At 40.2% G+C, this 11,805-nt stretch overlaps 2 long non-coding RNA genes across 2 annotated transcripts; both read right to left on the bottom strand.

Moving 5' to 3' along the window:
* Positions 1 to 3,506: 3,506 nt before the first annotated feature.
* Positions 3,507 to 5,153, bottom strand: LOC138567905 (uncharacterized). The gene is made up of 2 exons (XR_011302333.1): positions 4,166 to 5,153; positions 3,507 to 4,066 (listed from the first exon to the last, which is right to left on the bottom strand). It is a non-coding gene; the product is annotated as an uncharacterized lncRNA (long non-coding RNA).
* A 3,332-nt stretch (positions 5,154 to 8,485) lies between these two features.
* LOC138568009 (uncharacterized) lies at positions 8,486 to 9,542 on the bottom strand. Its single transcript, XR_011302434.1, has 2 exons — positions 9,145 to 9,542; positions 8,486 to 9,045 (listed from the first exon to the last, which is right to left on the bottom strand). It is a non-coding gene; the product is annotated as an uncharacterized lncRNA (long non-coding RNA).
* Positions 9,543 to 11,805: the final 2,263 nt, after the last annotated feature.

Raw genomic sequence — 11,805 nt, forward strand, 5'->3', positions numbered from 1 at the left:
CCAAATGCGTCTTGTTTCCTGCTGTCATTGTCAGGTGGCACTGCGTATTTCTGCCCTTGAGCATTTTATTTTCTTCATGTCGCCGCTGACACGGAGTAGGATGTTGGCCGAGATGTAAGGCATTTCAGGGACACCTAAAGGTTCATGATAAACACAAAAAAGTGGTTAGTTATGAATGACATTGAACCTCAGCGTGTTCATATCACACTGAGGACCTAATTGCTTCTTCCTTGTAATGCACATTTTTCCATCCAGCAGTATGTCTCCTTATCTGCCTTGACTCTGTGATGTATCTGTAACTGTTCTTCGCTTTCTAGTTTCGTCTTTGTATTATTCTGCACTTTCTGTAACCTTATGCATCAAAGTTTTCTTGTAATGTGCCCAGATACCCTAGGGTGTGGTGCGCTCTATAAATCAATAAAACAAACAAACCTCTGGCGCCTTAAATCTCTTCTCCAAGCAGCCTTTTAATGCTGGCTCTGAGAAGGATTTTCTCATGAGTAGCAGTCCTTCTCCCCAAACGTGGTCTAGAATGGGAGTTGACATTACTGCCTTTCTGCTCTCGTACATTAAATAAAAAAGGAAACCATCCTTTTTCTGCTCAGAGGGCATTGAGCTGAATTCCTCACATGCCTTTTGGACCGTATTGTGAAAAACTGTTATGTCGCCGGGGGGTGACTGATGCACTGGCTCTTCCGAGTTTTGGTTTAGACCCATGTCTGTGATCTCCCAGTTATCTGGCTGCAGTGATTTAGAGTTAGAGATATCAGTGTCTATGTTACCGCCCTCATTGTCTGTGGAAGAGGATTGGCGTTCTCGTCAATGACTGTATGGGGAGTGTTGCGGCCTTGGGGAAGCCCCTTGTGTTCTGGTGGAGCTGCTGGTTTTGTTTAGGTCGGAGTGCCTCATAGGTTTGGTAGGCGGCTCCCTTTGCGGCGAGTCTGTACACCTAGTTGGTGTATTGCTTTTCAGTGTGCCCACTTGTTTCCGCAGAATTGTTCTGCTCAGCGTGCAGGGTTACCCCGTGTGGCCTGGTATCCAGTTATTGGAGTAGAGATTGGAGAGTAGGTAAAACGTGCAATGATAACAGGGACTGTGGGTTGAGTAAAGGTTCTGTTTGGGGAGGTGGAACCAATGCCGGTAATGTAGGCTCTGGTAACCTTGGCCTCATGGGTGTTTCACGTGTCTAATACTTGTCTTCCTCTAAGAACTGGGGTGACTATCCCTGTTCAAAATCCGAATCAATATGGTGCTCCAGTATCTGGTATGGTAGAATTGACGAGGTTTGAGATAGGGCTGGACCCTTGGACGCTATAGGGTGATCAGAATCTCCCTTGGGTGATTGAGGTGGTGTTGGTTCCCCACTTCCTGATACTATGGCCAGGTCTTCCATGACTTTGGGTGAGTGCATGGTGCATGGGCCTGAGAGGCAGCTTAATAACTATTGTTGTACTGGTGCAGAGTCCTCTATTGGCTCTTGTTACTTTCTATCTGGTATCTGTTTGGCTCTAGAATTATTTTTGTGTTTTCGTTTTTCAAATTTTCCTTCATTTTTCCTGATTTTTGAGATCTTGCGCGTGTCTGTGGAAGAGGACTCTCTAACCTTCCCCTCCCTTGTTGACGGTGTTGACAGCAATAGGGTTGGTGACTTTCCGTGTTGCCGTCAACGTTGTTTGGCTATTCGCGGATGGTATTGTAGTCGATGGGGGAGTAGCTGACACTGTCGACAGCAAGGTCTTCGAGGGTATGGTTGTCATCGACGGGCGTGTAGATGATGTCATCGACAGAGTTTTTATTGCACATTGTTTTCCTGTTGAAGAGGTCAACGGCAATGGTTTGGTGGACGATGACAATGATGTTGTCGTGGACGACCATGGAGCCGTCGTCATCGGTTTTCAAGCGATGGCTCGAGCTGTTGTACTCGCCGACAGAGCGCTTAAGGTGGGTTCCATTGTGGATTTTGTCCTTGGCGGGTCCCTCATCAGGGAGGTCATCAACGGATGGACTGACTGCTGTTTTTCCTTCCTTTTTCCTTTTGAAAGCAGAAGAAGACATCCTCTCCTCTGACCTAGCCCTCGTATGAGCTTTGGGCCTTTCTGTTCTGTCTTCCACCACAATTCTATTGGATTCAGCCTCTGAACAAGGGTATCTTCCCTCATTTAATTAAAGGGCTAGTCCCCTTTTTCTGTCTGAGGGTTTTTGTGCTAAAGGTGGCACACATTTCACAATCCTCCTGAATGTGATTTGGATAGAGACAGTATATACATTCAGAATGCTCGTCTTCCTCATACACATTCTTTATTCCGCATGACTTGAAAAGAGCTTTGTTTTTCTTCCATAATTGAAAGGAAAAAGCAGTTATATGTATAGATGTTGTGATTTTATGAGGTTCTGATGCAATATTCCAAAGTCTTGATGAAATATGCTGGTCTCTGTCCTTTTGTCTCCAGGAGAGAAAGCAACAAGGAGTCCCCAGCACGATGTGTGGTTAGAATCTGAAGATGGCATCCTGGGTGGGAATAGTCACTCGACGTCCCATTGGCTGAAGCAGAATTCCCCCAAAAGGACATAGATTGGCTACTAAAGTGAGCTATAAAGCTCTATTCTCCAGCACGGGGTCTGGCATGGATTCAAATGTTCATGAATATTCCCAGTCGTCAGGCTTGGAATCCTCAGTAAAAGAAACAGATTCACTTTCACTTTAAAGCTATTTCTCTTCTAAACCAATCACTGTCCTCTGGGTCATACTGCCCCAATGCAATGGCAGTCCTCTCCCTTAGCTCTGCCCCTGGTGGCAATCTTCCGATTTTTTTCTGCACGCTTCAGTGTTGGGAGTCCTCACGTTGCTCTCTGAGTTATTTTTGTGCATTTGAATTTTTCCATTGAAAATTGACAAATTTTGACTGATGGTCTTTCAACAAAAGGACAGCTGTGGGCAGCGGATCCAAGATCTTCACCCACCGCGGATCATCCATCGAAGTTTCGAGAAGGTCTGACTGTCATGATGCCCGCTCCCGGGGAGCCGGTTCAAGCCCTGCGTCCCCGAAAACGGACATCCAGTCCCCAAGGAAGGACCCAGCAACCCCATATAGGGGCCCTTTGGACAGTGTCCTGGCGCCTATGGCGCCAGGCTCATAAAAGACATCAGTCCTGGGGCCATAGGCGCCAGGCTCATTATGGAAGTGCTTGGGTGCACTTACCTGATGCAGACCATGCTGCAGGATCCCGGCCTCCTTGAGGCCTGAAAGGAACTACTTTACCTGTGGGACTAATTTACCATCCGGGCGTGGTCGGGGAAGGATACATACCTGGAGAAAGACTTTTTCAACCTTAGAAACAGTGTTAGCGCTCTGATGGAGAAGTGTAGCTAAATTGAATATGAAAAAAAGTAGAGATGCTGCAAATGGAGGGATGCCACAGAGGTTGACCTGGGCTTGGACAAAACTAAAACGAAGAGAAGCCCTCCTCTAGCGCTTCTCCAAAATTAAATGTTATAATATAGAGACTTTCTCGTTTTTAGGTTCCATTTGTCATTTTTATTCAGAATTCTATTGTGCTGTAAACAAATAGGGATTCCTTTTTACATCTTGAACATAACATATAAGTTGATGGGAAGACAAAAGAATGCAAAATTTAAATTGGTTTAAAGTTTTTCGTTGAGTTCACTAAGTTGCTGTGTCCCACGTTGTCACTTGAAAGTTGCGAAGCCTTAGTATAATTCACTCGACATTTGGGTTGATGGAGAGACAAAAGAATTCAAAATTTAGATTGGTTCTAAGTTTTTAGTTGAATTCACTAAGTTGCTGTATCCCACGTTGTCACTAGAAAATTACGAAGCCCTAGTTTAATTCACTAGGCAGTATTGGCCTCAATTTGAATTGGTTCAAAGTTTAGTCAATGTTGTCTTCACGTTGTTGCTCGAAAATTGCGAAGCCCTAGTTTAATTCACTAGGTAATATTATCCTCATTCACTAGGTAATATTATCCTCAACACGTGTTTCTCCGCCACATGGTTTATGGCGGTTCTTCAGGAGGAATTTGTAGGTAGATAGGCAAATGGAAAGATCTGAGAGGAAAAAGGTGGGAATAAAGAAAAAAATGGGCAATTTTGAACAGAGTGTTTTATGTTGACGTTTATACAGTCAATGTTGAGTTAGATACTTACAACTAAATATCAAATCTTGTTCATGTATATGATGGTTCCTTTGATGTAGGTAATATTATTAATTCCATCCGGTTTGGTCTGAAAGAGTGAAGAGCATCTAGTTTATATTTGTATCTCTGGGTCAAAGGTACTTTCCAAAAAAATCTAGTCATAATCATCCTTATTTGTTATACTTCAATAGTTCAGTATTATCTTCATGTACAACTGATTCCTGGATTTTGACAATGTAAATGAACTCATATGTTGCCTTGGAACAGTACGGTTTGGTTTAGTATCTAAGTTTGCTTGTGCGGACTTTGAGCTTAAAGACTGTTCGAAGCAACGAAGTTAGTCTAAATACCAAGTTTTCTTAAGAATTGTAAATAGTTGTAAAAGACCTTGCTTACCATGTGAACGGTGTTTTCCTCGCTCTCTCGATACTGTCTGATGTGGTCAGTGAACTCCACATGTTGTGAATGGGTTTCACATAGAGTCGCGTGCGGAGTGACGTCATGCGTGTGTCGCGTGCGGAATGACGTCATTCGCACGTTGCATCACGTGATGACTTCACGCGCACGTATCTAATGGTTGTTTATATTTTTAAGAGCGCCATATTTGCTCGATCCAATTCTAGTGTTCCTGTAGCCTTGTATTTGTTGCAAAATTTACAAAGTAATATAGAGGTAAATATCTCTTATTATGATTTACAAAAAATGACATATCTCCTGGTCTGTGTTAAGACCTGTATGGCAAGTGTCCATCATACAAATCCATCTTGCTTCTTGTTGTCGAAGTCTTAATTGTAGATTCCCTCCTCTTGGGGCCGGTTTCAATTTTACTATTCCGTAGAATTTTATCTGACTGATCTGAGAAGGATGATGTGATTCTGTGAAATGATTGGCTATTGGTGATCTTGTATCTCTGTTGGTAATAGCCCTGATATGTTCACTGATTCTTGTCTTGAGTTTTCTGATCGTGCTCCCAATGTATAATTTTTTGCATGCGCACTGAATGATATATATAACAAATTGACTATTGCAATTGATCAGCTGTTGTATGGTGAAGTTGGTGCCATTGGGTTTGATGACGGTTGTTTTACCATTTTCTGCATATTGGCACATGGAGCATTGACCACATTTGTAATAGCCTTTGATAGGTTTTTGAAGCCACATTGTTTGTATAGTGGATTTTTCATCAGGATATTTCAACTCAAAATGTGACGGACTGAGCATTTTTTTGAGATTGCTTGCTTTCTTGAAAGTGATGGTAGGTTTGACTTCCAGGATCGGTGTAAGGTCAGAATCTGATTTAAGGATGTTCCAGTATTTGCTAAGAATTTTCCGAATGATTGAATTGTTAGAACTATAGTTCGTGGTAAAATTGATGGTTCTGTGTGGATCGATCACAGTTTTGTCGATTTTGGGTCTTACTTGTAACAACGATTGTCTGGTCCTAGTTGAAGATTTCTGATAGCTGTTTTTGATAAGTTTGTTTGGGTATCCTCTGGAGATGAATTTGCTCATTGTGGATGTTACTTTCTGTTTGAAATCATCAGTTTTTGAACAGTTTCTTTTGACCCTTAGTATTTCACCATAAGGTATATTGTAGATGATGTGTTTGGGGTGGCTGCTTGAAGCATGTAGTAGACTGTTAACAGATGTAGGTTTAGTGTACAGTGTTGTACAGATGGTATTGTTATCGATATAGAAGGTGATGTCCAAAAAGTTGATTGAAGTTTGACTGTATTCTGTGGTTAGTTTCAAATTATAGGTGTTGTGATTTAGATAGTTGAAATAATCTTTAAATGCTGTTAATGGTCCGTTCCAAATCAAAAAGATGTCATCAATGTATCTGGCCCAAAAAATTATGTTGTTTAGGTGTGTGAATGATTGATGTTGCCAGGCAAATTCTATCTCAAAATGGCCCATGTAGAGATTGGCATATGATGGCGCATATTTTGCTCCCATGGCTGTGCCTTGTATTTGTCGATAGAGAGTGTTGTTAAAGATGAAAATGTTGTTTTGAAGGGTAAATTGCAACATTTCTAAAATCATATTGTTGTGATCGTTGAGAGATATAGATCGTGTTTTCAAGAAGTATTCTGTAGTTAGAAGTCCTTTTTCATGCAAGATGCTTGTATAAAGTGCTGTTACATCCATTGTAACTAGCCAATAGTTGTCATTCCAAGGTATATTGTCGATCAATTGGATAATGTGCGTGGTGTCGCTGATGTATGATGCCAATGAATTTGCTAATGGTTGAAGCTGATGATCTATATATTCTGAAATGTGCTCTGTGATTGATCCAATACCATTAATGATTGGTCTGCTTGTTGGTAGGTTGATGTATTTCTTATGAATCTTAGGTAGAAAATATATTGTTGGAGTAATCGGATTAGTTGTGATCATATATCGGTATTCATCTTCATTAAGTAGTTCCAAGTCTTTCCAATGACTGCTCATGGTTTTCCATTGTTCGCTGATTTTGATGAATGGGTTTTCTTTGATTTTTTCATAACATTTATGATCTTTTAGATGGGTGAGTGCCATGTGTATATAGTCTTCTGTGTTGAGTAGCACAATGTTTCCGCCTTTGTCTGATGATTTTATGGTAATCTCAGGATTGTTCTTGAGATTATTTAATGCTTGACTTTGGTTGGGTGTGAGATTATTCCTTATCTTGAGTTTTGCATGTTGGTTCATTTTATTGTTGATGTAGATGTCTCTGAGTTCTTTTTGAACTACTTTGCAGAAAGTATCAATAACATTTTCTGGAGGTAAGATTGGTGTGAATTTGGATTTTTCTTTAAGTTTGGTTTCTTGTGCTAATCCCAATGGTATATTTTGTTCTTCCATGAACTTCTCCTTAGTATAGGGATCTGTCTCATCATTGATGTTAAGAAGATCGACTGTGAGTTCCACATGTTTAACTGTTAATTCCGATGGTACTGGTGTTATTTCAGTGGTGTGTCTTTTGATTTCCATATTTGCAAAATATTTCTTTAGTTTGAGTTTTCTACAAAAACTGTGGAGATCAACTACTGTGTTGAAATAATCATAATTACGACCTGGACAAAAGGTGAGTCCTTTATTAAGTGCTTGAATTAGTGGTGTCGTTAGTTCCAAACTTGAAAGGTTGATGACTAGGTCTTCCGTTGGGGTAATGGGGTCTGAGATCTGGTCTGTACTCTTGTTTTTTCTTCTATGTTTGCGTTTGATTCCTCCTCTCTTGCCACGTTTGGTTTTGGTAGAAGAGTCATAATAGGGTTTCTTTTTCCTGGTGCTGAATAATTCCTCATATATTTTTGTTGTTGAAATTCCTCTAAAAAAGAGGAAGAGGATCCAAATGAATTGTATTGGGATTCTTTGTTCCTGTTGGGAATTGTCATTTGAGATGCAGTGGGCAAGATTGATGGAGGTACGCTTCTTTCTTCCAATTCACTATCACTCACTGTGTCCGTATCTGAGGAAAGAGGAGTTGTAGCTGTTTTTTGTAGCTTGATGTATGCTGATCTGCCCCTTGATGTTGTTGTAGGTCTTTTATTGAATGTATAGACTCTTTTGAATGTATAGTCTAGTTCATCTCGCAAAAATTGTCTCTGTTTTTTAATCTTGATATCTGATGCGTATTTATCTATGATTTCATCTAGAATTTCATAATTCTTAAAAGTTTTCTCATGAATATTTAGTTTTTCAATATTTTCTTTCACTTTGGTGATTTCTTGTATTAGCCGAATATGTTTTACTTTGGCATATTTGATTAATCTATGTATCATTTCGTTGGATGTGGTGGTAAGTAGTTGTTCCCAATCTTTGATCTCTTCTATATCGTCGTCTTCAAATGGAGGAAATATACAGACTCTTAGTCCTCGTGGTATGCGTCCTATCTGAAGGTATTTGTCTAAAGATTTGATTTCCCACCAGCAAGTAAGTTCTTGTTTGAGAAGTTTTTCTTGGGTTAAGAATAATTGTCTTAATGATGTATTATTGCTATCCGGTTTGGTTGTTGGATTTTCTGATAATCCCGAAAAGATGAGTTCCGCTTCTTCCTCTCGTTTTTCATAGTTCCTAATCATAGTGTCCTGACTGATGATATCGCTTATTGAGTTTCTCCTTTTAGAGCTGCCCACTGCTGACAGAATATATTGAGAAAGACTTTTTCAACCTTAGAAACAGTGTTAGCGCTCTGATGGAGAAGTGTAGCTAAATTGAATATGAAAAAAAGTAGAGATGCTGCAAATGGAGGGATGCCACAGAGGTTGACCTGGGCTTGGACAAAACTAAAACGAAGAGAAGCCCTCCTCTAGCGCTTCTCCAAAATTAAATGTTATAATATAGAGACTTTCTCGTTTTTAGGTTCCATTTGTCATTTTTATTCAGAATTCTATTGTGCTGTAAACAAATAGGGATTCCTTTTTACATCTTGAACATAACATATAAGTTGATGGGAAGACAAAAGAATGCAAAATTTAAATTGGTTTAAAGTTTTTCGTTGAGTTCACTAAGTTGCTGTGTCCCACGTTGTCACTTGAAAGTTGCGAAGCCTTAGTATAATTCACTCGACATTTGGGTTGATGGAGAGACAAAAGAATTCAAAATTTAGATTGGTTCTAAGTTTTTAGTTGAATTCACTAAGTTGCTGTATCCCACGTTGTCACTAGAAAATTACGAAGCCCTAGTTTAATTCACTAGGCAGTATTGGCCTCAATTTGAATTGGTTCAAAGTTTAGTCAATGTTGTCTTCACGTTGTTGCTCGAAAATTGCGAAGCCCTAGTTTAATTCACTAGGTAATATTATCCTCATTCACTAGGTAATATTATCCTCAACACGTGTTTCTCCGCCACATGGTTTATGGCGGTTCTTCAGGAGGAATTTGTAGGTAGATAGGCAAATGGAAAGATCTGAGAGGAAAAAGGTGGGAATAAAGAAAAAAATGGGCATTTTTGAACAGAGTGTTTTATGTTGACGTTTATACAGTCAATGTTGAGTTAGATACTTACAACTAAATATCAAATCTTGTTCATGTATATGATGGTTCCTTTGATGTAGGTAATATTATTAATTCCATCCGGTTTGGTCTGAAAGAGTGAAGAGCATCTAGTTTATATTTGTATCTCTGGGTCAAAGCTACTTTCCAAAAAAATCTAGTCATAATCATCCTTATTTGTTATACTTCAATAGTTCAGTATTATCTTCATGTACAACTGATTCCTGGATTTTGACAATGTAAATGAACTCATATGTTGCCTTGGAACAGTACGGTTTGGTTTAGTATCTAAGTTTGCTTGTGCGGACTTTGAGCTTAAAGACTGTTCGAAGCAACGAAGTTAGTCTAAATACCAAGTTTTCTTAAGAATTGTAAATAGTTGTAAAAGACCTTGCTTACCATGTGAACGGTGTTTTCCTCGCTCTCTCGATACTGTCTGATGTGGTCAGTGAACTCCACATGTTGTGAATGGGTTTCACATAGAGTCGCGTGCGGAGTGACGTCATGCATGCGACACACGCATGACGTCACTCCGCACGCGACTCTATGTGAAACCCATTCACAACATGTGGAGTTCACTGACCACATCAGACAGTATCGAGAGAGCGAGGAAAACACCGTTCACATGGTAAGCAAGGTCTTTTACAACTATTTACAATTCTTAAGAAAACTTGGTATTTAGACTAACTTCGTTGCTTCGAACAGTCTTTAAGCTCAAAGTCCGCACAAGCAAACTTAGATACTAAACCAAACCGTACTGTTCCAAGGCAACATATGAGTTCATTTACATTGTCAAAATCCAGGAATCAGTTGTACATGAAGATAATACTGAACTATTGAAGTATAACAAATAAGGATGATTATGACTAGATTTTTTTGGAAAGTACCTTTGACCCAGAGATACAAATATAAACTAGATGCTCTTCACTCTTTCAGACCAAACCGGATGGAATTAATAATATTACCTACATCAAAGGAACCATCATATACATGAACAAGATTTGATATTTAGTTGTAAGTATCTAACTCAACATTGACTGTATAAACGTCAACATAAAACACTCTGTTCAAAATTGCCCATTTTTTTCTTTATTCCCACCTTTTTCCTCTCAGATCTTTCCATTTGCCTATCTACCTACAAATTCCTCCTGAAGAACCGCCATAAACCATGTGGCGGAGAAACACGTGTTGAGGATAATATTACCTAGTGAATGAGGATAATATTACCTAGTGAATTAAACTAGGGCTTTGCAATTTTCGAGCAACAACGTGAAGACAACATTGACTAAACTTTGAACCAATTCAAATTGAGGCCAATACTGCCTAGTGAATTAAACTAGGGCTTCGTAATTTTCTAGTGACAACGTGGGATACAGCAACTTAGTGAATTCAACTAAAAACTTAGAACCAATCTAAATTTTGAATTCTTTTGTCTCTCCATCAACCCAAATGTCGAGTGAATTATACTAAGGCTTCGCAACTTTCAAGTGACAACGTGGGACACAGCAACTTAGTGAACTCAACGAAAAACTTTAAACCAATTTAAATTTTGCATTCTTTTGTCTTCCCATCAACTTATATGTTATGTTCAAGATGTAAAAAGGAATCCCTATTTGTTTACAGCACAATAGAATTCTGAATAAAAATGACAAATGGAACCTAAAAACGAGAAAGTCTCTATATTATAACATTTAATTTTGGAGAAGCGCTAGAGGAGGGCTTCTCTTCGTTTTAGGATACATACCTGATTGGAGGAAGGATACATACCTGGAACTTCTTCCAAGGCTATTTAAACCCCACCCGAACAGCCACACGTGCTTCGCGTTGTTCTGCATCTAGCAGCTGGACGCTCACCGTGTCTGCTCCTGCATCCTGACTTCTGCCACGCCTGCCAGCATCCTGGATCACCTGCAAAGGAAGAGAAGAAGAGAACAGAAGAAGGAAAAGTCCTTACCTGCTAAATCCGCATCCCGGAGACATCTCGCCGACAATCCTGAAAAGGAAGACTTTCATTTAAAAGCTCATCGCGTCGATCGCTGCAGCGCCGCATTCCACTCACCTTTACAGGGCGCCTCCATGTTCAGCAGCGATCATCCGGATTCGCAGTCACGCCCCAGCGCCTAGGGAGAAAAAGACCAGAACAAAAGGTGAGAGAGAGAAGGGAATAAGGAAAGCTAATTCTCCATGTTAAGACTTACCTGTTGATTCATTCCCTCTTCATTTCGGGTCCGCGCCGCATCCTGGCATTTCCGGACCCCGGCCCCTAAGGGGAAAAAGAGACATCAGCGTTAATGAGCGAATGAAAAGACATTACCAAAAAACGCTCATTAAAGACTTACCTGATTTCTACAAGGATTTCACCTCTCATCTCGGGTCGGTGCCTGTTCCCCGGCATTCCATACCCCGGCCCCTATGGGGAAAAAGACACTAGCATTAGTACATTAATGCATGGACACAAGGGGAACCTCTTATCAAAAAACTTACCTGGAAGCCAAGCAAGTTTGTTTCTCACCAATCCGAAACTCCAGTGAAGTAACTGGATACCAACGCGCCCCTGCATCAGAAGCAGGATGGAGAGCTCGTCCTTCCAGACCCAAAGGTGAGACGCTACGAGGAATCACAGAAGGGTTTCGAGGAGGGTGAGAGGGGAAAGTGGGAGGCTGATTGCATTACC

Source organism: Ambystoma mexicanum, chromosome 1p, assembly GCF_040938575.1.
Source record: "Ambystoma mexicanum isolate Mex_15411 chromosome 1p, UKY_AmexF1_1, whole genome shotgun sequence".
Taxonomy (NCBI): Eukaryota; Metazoa; Chordata; class Amphibia; order Caudata; family Ambystomatidae; genus Ambystoma; species Ambystoma mexicanum.